Source organism: Thermobia domestica, chromosome 14 (assembly GCF_964235325.1).
Source record: "Thermobia domestica chromosome 14, izTheDome1.hap1.1, whole genome shotgun sequence".
NCBI classification, from domain to species: Eukaryota; Metazoa; Arthropoda; class Insecta; order Zygentoma; family Lepismatidae; genus Thermobia; species Thermobia domestica.
The window spans coordinates 137,165,289-137,173,240 of NC_137467.1; the positions used below are offsets into that span (position 1 = coordinate 137,165,289).

The 7,952-nt window shown below is 36.4% G+C and overlaps 1 non-coding gene across 1 annotated transcript; it reads right to left on the reverse strand.

Moving 5' to 3' along the window:
• Nucleotides 1-7,171: 7,171 nt before the first annotated feature.
• Nucleotides 7,172-7,242, reverse strand: TRNAG-GCC (transfer RNA glycine (anticodon GCC)). The gene has a single exon. It is a non-coding gene; the product is annotated as a tRNA-Gly (tRNA).
• Between the last annotated feature and the right edge of the window lie 710 nt (nt 7,243-7,952).

Consider the following 7,952-nt stretch of genomic DNA (forward strand, 5'->3'; position numbering starts at 1 on the left):
GGAAACTTTTCAACTTATATATCAGAAAATGGGATTTACACTTAATCAAAATATAAATAAATATATTATACAGTGGGAAATATGGTTATTAATGAAACCTTTCGATTCATTATATTTAATTCGAAGTAAAGGGAGTAAATAAATTGTGTAGCTAAACCGAAATTGAATAAAAAAAAAAATACTAGGTACAGGGTGCGTAAAAAAAAATTGCCATTACTTTCAACTGTAATGGTACATTACAGTTGGCCGGTATTTAAAAAATACGTGTTGCTTCGTTTTCAATGTTCTCTGTCTACGATAAGATTGCACAGATAATAATCGGCGTGTTACACCGGGGTACCCTGCCTTGTAAGTCTATAAATCTATGTTTCTATTAAAGATTAAGTTTGTGAATCGGCTGAATCCCAGTGCAAATAATAATGTGAAAATGTGTATTAGAAGTCAAGATTAGTGATGAGCGCAAGAGTCTTGGTCTTGCAGTTTTTGCAAGAGTCTTGCATGCAAGACCAAGACCAAGACCAAGACCAAGACCAGGAATCCCGATGCAAGACCAAGACCAAGACCAAGGGGTGCAAGACCAAGACCAAGACCAAGACTCTTGCGCAAGAGCCTTGCACAAGTACCGGCTCGGTGGTAGAGCAGTCACATGTGGTTATATGGGTCCCTGGTTGGATTCTAGCTTGCACCATGGGAACTTTCTGGTGGGCAAACACCGTGTGCGTGGGTTTTCTCGAGATTTTGATGTTTCCTCCTACTTTCTTCATTCCACCATTTCATTCATTTCTCATCATTACCGTCTCCCTTAGCCTCGATACATAATCGTTAGTCGTTAAACTAGATATTTCGTTTCGTTTCAAAACATATTAGTGGTGTTTTTCTTTCAAAACTAAAGAGAAATGTAGTATTGAACATTGGTAATTCCGTACACCATAGGTGTCGACTACATGGGTATGGCCTTGGCTCCGAGACTCAAGCATCCGCTGGAAATTTTTAAAGTCTGCTCATAAAATTAATATCAAAATAACATTTTCATTGATAAAAGCTTAGTATATGTGACTGCAAGTTTGATTTCATGGGTGGATGCTTATACGTTGAATAATTGTTTATCAACATAACCTTTAGTCTCCTTAGGTATACGACACATCGAGGATTGAGCGATATAACATTATACTACAACAATAAATCCATATTATAAAATTGAAAGTGACTATGTTTGTGACTTTTAATCTCTTGAACCACCCGGTCGATCTCGATCAAATTTTCAACATAGATGGAGTTTGGGCCTGGGAGTGTTTTCATCATTTCATTTTGATGGTAAAACTTAAGGGAGTGGAGAAGGGGGAGTTATAAAATAATAAATAAACTTAATAACTCCAACCAAACGAGCAATCTCGAACAAATTTTTAACATAGATGAGGTTCAAACCTGGAATGTTATATGTCAGTTCACTTTGACGGAGCAACGTAGGGGAGGGGGAGATGTACAAAAATCAATATGAATAAAAAAATAAGTTTGTGACTCAATAACTCTTGAACCAATCTCAATCAAATGTTTAACATGTATGAGGTTCTTTCCTGGAAAGTTTTTTCGAGTTTGTTTCACTTTGGTGGTAGAACCTAGGGATGGAGGAGGGGAAGGGAATATATATAATATAATAATATATAATATAATAATATATAATATAATAAATAATAAATAATATATAATAAAACTTAATAACTCTTGAACCACCCGACCGAACTCGATCTTATTTTCAACATACATGAGGATCGGACCTGAGATGGTTTCTGCCATATCACTTTCACGGTGCAGTTTAGGGGAGAGGAAAGCATGGAATCTATAGTTTTGGGGATCGCTGAGATAAACAATGATACTTCCGGTGCTGTTTAAATCAAAATTCAGCCCCGTAGCTTGGCGGAGGGGAGGGGAGGGGAGATATATAAAAATGATCGAAAATGACGAATATTAGTGTCGAATCCATAGTTTTCGAGGTCGCTGAGTTGGATACTGAGACTTTCTATAACGTTTACGACTAAATTCAGCCTCGTAACTTGGGGGAGAGGGAGATACATACATCTCAATGTGGAATAAAATGATCAAAAATGACCAAATATTAGTGACAAATCCATAGTTTTCGGGGTTCTCTGACACGAACAGTGACACTTGTGATGCCGTTTAAATCCAAATTCAGCCCCGCAATTTGGGGTGGAGGAGGAGGAGAGAGAATTATTATTATTATTATTATTATTATTATTATTATTATTATTATTATTATTATTATTATTATTATTATTATTATTATTATTATTATTATTATTATAGTTTAACCCAACGAAGTGGGCACTTGATGCTAGTAATCCATATTCACAAGCGAGACTTCAAATAACTTAATGTTTGTTGCCGTTATTTTGTATTTCTAATACAGGTCAACAGTATTTATATAAATTGAGTTTATACAAAAGACATAGACAATTGAGTCGTTTTCAGTTTTCACTCAAATTATTCTAAAATATTAAGAGGTTTGATTATAATAATTATTATTTTAATTTTCTATCCCTCTTTTTTGGTCAATATTGCTAAACATATATCATCATTATAGTTATTCCGCCATTATTGGCAGGTTATTTGCTTCAACAGACAAGGTTCGACGTTCGGTGGTCCTCAGCTAGTCTCTTCGTCTTGACGTAGCCATTTTCTTTTTTTTTTAAATACCTTTCTTCAACCAGTCTGCTTCGCTCTCTCCCTCTCTTTCCTTCCACAATACTCTCTAGCATGTCCCTCATAATACAGTTCCTCCTCAGTCAATATCCTAACCAGTTCCTCTTCCTCCTCTTAACAATATCTAAAATTCTTTTTTGTTCCTACTGCTAATATTTCTAACATCTCATTCGTTTTCGTTCAACACAGCTAATTCTCTCCTTTTTTCTCCATGCCCATGTTTCAAAAGTCTGCAATTTTTTCATTTCTTTTGAGTAATAGGAATGTTTCTGCCCCATAGAGTACATATTGGAATCAGTAAAGCAAAGTTTCAATATTTAATTGGAAGTTTGTTTAATACAAGGATTAGCTAATAGTGGTTGAAAAGAAAAATCTGATGCCTTTAGAGCAGCGTTTCCCAACCGGTGTGCCGCGGCACACTGGTGTGCCGCGAATGGACCGCTGGTGTGCCGCGAGGAAATCGAAACAAAATTATTAGACTAATTCTATTACAATCAAATTGCAAGATATTGAGTCTCACATTATATTTATGAGGAAAAATGTATGTCTGTGTTTCACATTACTATGAATCTACAATTTTAAGTTTCATATTCTGTTAATATTCTGTATATTTTTATTGTTGCAGATTATTTCGTAACTTGAAATTTTGAAATATTATTCAATCCTTTCGACAAAACAAACATGGATACAAATGACCTAGATTTGTGTTTTAAAAGTACAAGAGATTTGTTTCTTTGTTCTTTAATGATCTTCCTTCTTAATGAAAGTTTGGATACAGTTTTCGAAAAAGAAAGCGTATTTTTAAAAACCTGAGGGCTATACTTCATTGTAATTGTTTTCTATTTTTAAATTAGAATGAAAAATAAGCATAATGGTTTACCACGGAGGAAAACAAGCGATCCAGCTTTCTTCTCTGTGAAAAGAATATCAGTAATCACAGAAAAAAATTACCACGGTATTTTATATTTACAAATAATAATAATAATAATAATAACAATAATAATAATAATAATAATAATAATAATAATAATAATAATAATAATAATAATAATAATAATATATGAGTGTGCCGCGAGAATTCAAGTTACACCTGTAGTGTGCCGCAAGTTGAAAAAGGTTGGGAAACGCTGCTTTAGAGTGTAAAAATAATTTTGCAATTCATGGTATTTCAATAATGTGTGCTGTCTGATTTTCTTTCATGCGTCTCCGGGGTACCCTCCCCAGTTTGGGAACCAGTGGAGTGTTGGATCTCGTAAAAAAATATAAACAGATTACGAAACGTTGTGATTTAGTGATATCTTATAAGTAGTGAAGCGTGGGCACCCATTAAAAAATAAAGGTCATCAGCTATGTTGTACACTATCATCATACTTACACGACATTAAATTATAATACATTTAGAAACATATATTGTATTTCCGTTACTACTGGTGCATTGTAGAGTTTATTATCCCTTATATTCATAGTAAAATTTACCTATGAAAAGCTTGAGATTTCTTAAATGCAAGACTTGCAAGACTCTTGCATGCAAGACCAAGACCAAGACCAAGACCAAGACTGGGTGTGCAAGACCAAGACCAAGACCAAGACCATGGGTTCCAGTGCAAGACCAAGACCAAGACTCGATGTGCAAGACCAAGACCAAGACCAAGACCACCCCGGTCTTGGTCTTGGTCTTGCATTTGCTCATCACTAGTCAAGATGTCTGAAATTGGTACAGCATCTCTCACCAGTGTGAGAATTGACGGGGTAATGCCACCACTAATAACTCTTATACTATTAGCGCAGTAATGTGTACTAATGATGCACTAATGAACGACATTTGGCCCATGTTTGTGGGACAATTAGTGTAAAAGTTCGTAAATTTCATGTTAGCCCCCTACTAATAATCGCTAATAACTCTTGCACTATTAAAGCACTAATGTGCACTAAAAAAGACGCTTGCCGCATGTTTGGGGACAATTAGTGTAAAAGTTGGTAAATCTGAAATAGGACCCCACTACTAATTGGTAATAATTCTTACACTCTTAGTTATGTGCACTAATTGTCCGCCAAACATGGGTTGTCATTTTGCTAGTGCACATTAGTGCTCTAACACTAAATGTTAGTGCTTTAATAGTAACTTGAAATTTACGAACGTTAGTGTTATGTGCACTAATGTGTACTAACGATGTATTAACTACCTGCAAATTTTAATTAAATTCTATGAATGTTGAGGACTAAATTCAGATACGTTGAAATCATCTGTTTTCTATTTATCATTCTGATTAATTTTATGTCACAAGTGGATGTTGTATGAAAGTATAGCATCAGTATAGGAACCTGCTTTATGATATGTCAAATTGATTTGTATTGTACTAACACAGTAAGTAATAAAATCTACTGATAATATATTTTGATGTATTCAAGATAAGAGTTATGATACTCAATTTAATTTAATTAAATAATGCTTGATAGACAATTAGTTGATTATTGAAAATGAAATGAAATTTTGAGTTTTACGTCCCACGGTTATGCCGGTTAGGCTAAAGGAGACGGTGATGAAGAGAGATGAGTGAATTGGTGAAATGAAGAAAGTGGGAGGAAACGGGAGAACCCCGAGGAAACCCACGCACACGGTGTTTGTCCACCACAAAGTTTACTTGGCGGGAGCAGGGTTTGAACCCGAGACCCCTAGTTGATTATTGATATGTTGATACTATTCAGCTACAGTAATCTTACAACTGTGACACAGTATATGATATTGAGTCTTTCTCCGCAGTGGTTGAACCGTAGCTAACGCTACTCGCTTAATTATTTATTTATGCACTAATAACTTACATTCAAACTGAACAGATACACATACCATATACAATAGTCATAGTACATACGAGACTCAATTGGAGCTCCTACGTGGCTAAGCGGTTAGCGTACGCGCCTTTGGCGTGGGAGACCCGACTTCGATTCCCGACGGGAGTTCATGTGGTTCGGATTCCACGTTAATCAGTAGGTCCAAGTCTCATATAGCCTCGCTGCTGAAAGGGACGTTAAATTCAAAATCAACTTAGCGAGACAAAATTGTAGGGTATATAGCTGCTACTTTGGGAACTGCAGCCAGGCGGACCTTAGCAATATCCATGAAATCAAAAATTAAATAAATATTGTCGGAACCGTCAAATTCTATTCAGGCACCTATGTTTTAGCTGTTGCCTGAATGCAGAGAAGGAACAGCGACATGCTTTCGTACATTTGCTCGATGCCAAATCCATAAATTTTCATTCCACTTTTTCATTGGATTCATTGTCTAAACTGGAACTGGACTGAATGGGAAAATTCCCTCAAGGGAAAATATAGCTCACCTTAAATGGTAGGGTTTCTGGAAGAACACTGCAACACATTGCAACACTGCAATGACTACTCCCCACCCTCTTACATTAGGAGTTCTTCAGCTTACGGAAAAAACATTAAAAAAGAAAGAAAAAATTAAATGAAATATTTGAGTTTTACGTCCCACGGTTATGCCGGTTAGGCTAAAGGAGACAGTGATGATGAGTAATGAATGAAATGGTGGAATGAAGAAAGTGAGGGAAACGGGATAACCCCGAGAAAACCCACGCACACGGTGTTTGACAACCACAAATTAAAAAAAAAAGAAAATTAAAACGACAGCAAATAGGAAGACTGCATCATTTTGTTCCATAATCATTTACTTTAATGCATCATTCTGTAAAATCAAAAGAAATGATGCTTTCACAACTTCCATGGACGTAACTCCCCTGTTCCATCCTTCTTCCTGCTATAGATCGTTCTTCGCTTTCAATTATATTTCCTTTTTATAGAATGACTGCTTTTCTGTGCTTCCCTAATTTCCTTGTACTTTCTTCTTCTTGCACCCAACAACATCATATTATCTAAATATCTTTACTTCAATTTACTCTCCATCGAATAAGGTTCTGTCTTTCTCTTGAGTAGCATCTTCATTACTTTCATATTTCATATTCTTTTTCTTTCAATTTCTCTCACAGATCAGTTATTGTTTCGTGGAAGTCCTCCATTCAACGTCGTACTTCGGGCTATCTACTACTATTAATACATCTAGCCAGCTACTTAACTCTTTCTAAGTCTTAAGAAACCGGACTTCTTCGCATCGAAACAAACAAACGTCCAACACATTCCGATAGCTATTTCCTGCTTCAACAAGGATCCTCTTTTATATCAGCCCTTCTGCTTTATTCTAGGCCATCCACATCTACTTATATCTGCTGCAAATTTTCGATACAAATGACCTGATACAGAAATCTCAGATGTGTTGATTCCTACCCTTTATCCTTTTGCAAACGATTCACACATGAGTATTTGGTATTTACAATGACATCAATGAAGCTTCTGCTTAATTAGAACAGAGTTCTTTATTAAAGCAGTATTCTTAATAAAAGTCCTGCATATTGGATACTAAGCAAATCAAAAAGTTCCCTGCATCGGCCGGGAATCGAACCCGGGCCGCCCGCGTGGCAGGCGAGCATTCTACCACTGAACCACCGATGCTAACGTGGTTAACTTCCCTTGTGCTTATCATTTCTCACTGTTATGTAACAGCACTGTCTTACTCCCTTGTCAAGCTAGAGCCGAGAATTTCTATGTTTTTACATATTAGTTGACGTTAAATTCATAAAATTTTTATGCCACTATTTTCTTCAATGCACTTTTTAGAAGAAATTGGGCTCGATGGGATATTCCCACAGGGTGAAATATGCCCCAGCTTCCATTTAGGGGTTTGGGAGACCCGGGTTCGATTTCCAGCGAGAGCTCATGTGGTTCGGATTTCACGTTAATCATTAGGTCCACGTCTGATATAGCCTCGCTGCTGAAAGGGACGTTAAACTTTAAATCAACTCATCAACTCAATTTACGGATTTTCGGTCGCTGTAGCTCAGTGGTAGAGCGTTCACTTCTGGTGTGTGGGGGTCCCTCGTTCGATTCCCGCTCAAGCCAAGTGAACTTGGTGGTGGACAAACACCGTATGCATGGGTTTTCTCGGGGTTCTCCCGTTTCCTTCCACTATCTTCATTCCACTATTTCACCCATCTCTCACCACCGTCTCCTTTAGCCTAACCGGCATAAGCGTGGCGCGTAAAACTCAAAGATTTCATTTAATTTTTTTTTTTTCAGTTTACGGGTATGTGAAAGTTAATTACTCTGCTCCATATTGTGTTTGGAAACCAGATTACAGAAGAAAAATAATGTTAAAATATCAA